Below are 3,337 nucleotides of genomic sequence, written 5' to 3'. Positions count from 1 at the left end.
ACATACGGAACGATCCATCCTTCTTTTTCACGAAAAGGACAGGTGCGCCCCATGGTGATGTGCTAGGGCGTATGAAGCCTTTATCAAGTAACTCCTGAAGTTTGCTAGATAGTTCATGCATTTTGGACGGTGCAAGGCGGTAGGGAGCTTTTGCTACAGGGTTTGTTCCTGGGATCAAATCAATACGAAAGTCGATATCGCGAGTAGGGGTAAGCCAGGTAAATCGTCGGGAAAAACGTTAGGAAAGTCACGGACAACAGGAACGTCTTTCATCGTTTTTTTTCTTCCTCCGCTACTACAATATGGGCTAAGAAAGTGGTGTACTCCTTGCATAACTACTTACTTGCTTGGATACACGACATAAGCTTTAGATCCTTCGAGAGTACTTCACCGTAGACATATAATTTATCACCGTTTGAAAGATAGAAATGGGTTATCTTCTCGAAATAGACAACTTCAGCACGATTCTCACGAAGAAAATCCATGCCGACTATGACGTCAAAGCTACCTAATTGCATAGGTATGAGATCGATAGGGAAAACGTGATTGTTGAGTTCAAGAGTACAATCACGGAGAACGGAGCTTGTCACACCCCAAAAACGTCGCCTCGGAATATAAAACGTAGTGGAGACGGAAGTTGGTGCCCATTTCCATGTTGATGTTCGATGCATTAAATTTGTTGGACAATATTACTTATTTAAAACATAGGTTTTAAACTTAACGTCCCAAAACACGATATAACCATGACATGATAAAATAGTCTTTGATCCTTACGGATCTTATTACAATAGTCCCAGAAAGTTTAAAAGTCAGTCCAACATTTTAAGTGACAAAACATGCATCGACAAACACAAGATACGCCATAATTCCCGAAGCCAAACTCAAGTACCTGTAGAGCACGTTAAAATCAAGAGTCAACACAAAGGAAGGTGAGTTCACATATTTGTTTACAAACAATTTTATTCCAAGGAAAACTTTCTGATTAGGTGTTTATTTTAAAACATCTATATAATTTTAGAAAGTCCATTTTACTTCCTTAATAAAATCCATGGGCCTTCCGTCGCAGTTTCAAGAACCCGACAATATTCTTACTACCCAGGTATTGTATATTAAATTATTGTGTCAATTTTTAGACTCGTATGTTAGCTAGACGATACGAACTATATATTAACCATGTAGGGATAATCAATGCTAGACAATAAACAGAATCAAAATTCGTCGCTTGACTTGACTCGGGGCGATCGGTCACGACGGGGTTGTCAACCCGATAGATTTACCAACAATTCCTCGCGTACAATACTTAAATGATTAAACGACATCATGGGCGCAGGGTTCTCTCAGTGAACAATATGATGTTTGCCTCACGTACAATATATATATCCTACTAATATGACAATTTAATACACGATGTTGTACGAATCCCCTGATCCCCTCCCCTGAGATCACGCCGGCATCCGTCCCAACTTTACGGTCAGTTTCTCTTCGGAAACACCGTGCCATCCAAATTTCTTCCAAACATTCATTTATCAAAAACGTTTTATCTCGAAACGTATGATTTATCAAACCTCATATATTTTCAACGAAAATATATATTTTATATTATAAGGTATGTTTTAATCCAAAAACATTATTAAACCCTTTTATTGGCGTGCTCCACCCCCAAAATATATAAAGCAGTAAAAAGAGGGGTTTAGTGACACTCACCTTCGGGTGCGTATTTTTAAATAGCGCAATCCCACAATTTGATTTCTACACGTCCTAATATATATATATATATATATATATATATATATATATATATATATATATATATATATATATATATATATATATATATATATATATATATAAGAACGATTTTAAATCTATATACATAACACAAAAATCCTAAGTTTCTCCGTTTCTTAGAATTATCACATAACTTTGGGATTTTCTCGAAAAATTATCATTTTTGATTATGTTGGCACGTTAATATATATATATATATATATATATATATATATATATATATATATATATATTTATGATTTTGCGACTTGAACGATTTTATTGGTGACCATTATTGTGTAAATCCATTAACTCTCCCGTTTATACGCAATATATCTATCATTTGCGCGTCGTAATATATACGCATAAATGTTTACATAATTTAACACCGAAACACGCAAAATTTTGTTAATTATCTATTTTGTCATTTTTAAAGCAAATATACATAAAATATCTTATATGTATCAAATTTCATGCTCGACAAACAAGTTTCACGTTTAACGCAATTTTTACCGTTTCTGCCGCACAAAACGTACAAGCATACATGCGTAAGCTAGATTTCTAATATCATGTTAAAAACTTAATATATTTTCACATTCTCATGTTTAAATCACATAAAACATTTTAACACATAAGGTTCACCCAAAATTTTCCCTATAGTAGTGTACATTGAAAAATGCGTATTTTAGCGATTCGGTAACAGTTTCGGGCGTCGGAAGTCGCGTATGACCAACCAAGCACCAAGTAAACTTAAAATTAGTTAAAATAATTATTTTTAAAATAATAATATCAGTTTACTTACTGTTCTAAATCAGTTTTATAAAAATCACTCGAAAAGCCGATTTTTAACCGTTTTAACGCATAGTTTTGCGTTAAACGTTACTATAATCATCCAAACTCGAAACGACTTGATATTTTAACACAATACATGTTATTTACTGATTAAAATAGTGATTATAATCAGATTAGTGCAGTTTTTGTGTAAGTCACATAAATCATGCAATTTCTCGTATTTTACAACTTCTAATGCACCAAGTACAACGTGCAAGGCTAGTATACATTATGACAAAGTTATAAACCATTAAACACTTCAAAATAATCTTATTTTAGTGTTTAGAATCTGATCAAAAATTATTTTTATCAAATCATATCTAAATCATCATTTCATGATCACAAATCTTCATGCATGTTCAAGTAAATGCATCTAATGCATCCATATAACATCATCATCATTTTATATGAACTAAAATATATATCTAATCATAAATTTAAATCATGTTCAAATATTCAAACATTTCTTACTTCACATCATCAACATCTACTCATTTATTCATAAAAGCAAGACGTATGCTTATATCCTTACACATTTAAGACTTTAATCATCAAAATTTCACATGCATGCATACCTATACATACATACACGACTCATATATATACACACTTATGATTTCAAAACTTCACTTTATCATGTTCTTCTTTTAATCATATGAACTTTCATAAATCACCTTTTGATCATGCATGCATTTCATTCTCGAGAATCAAATCAAACAAGAATTAACCAAAATCAAAA

This window comes from Helianthus annuus, chromosome 2 (assembly GCF_002127325.2).
Source record: "Helianthus annuus cultivar XRQ/B chromosome 2, HanXRQr2.0-SUNRISE, whole genome shotgun sequence".
Classification (NCBI taxonomy): Eukaryota; Viridiplantae; Streptophyta; class Magnoliopsida; order Asterales; family Asteraceae; genus Helianthus; species Helianthus annuus.
The sequence above is the reverse complement of the archived record's forward strand: the minus strand, read 5'-3'. Positions refer to the sequence as shown.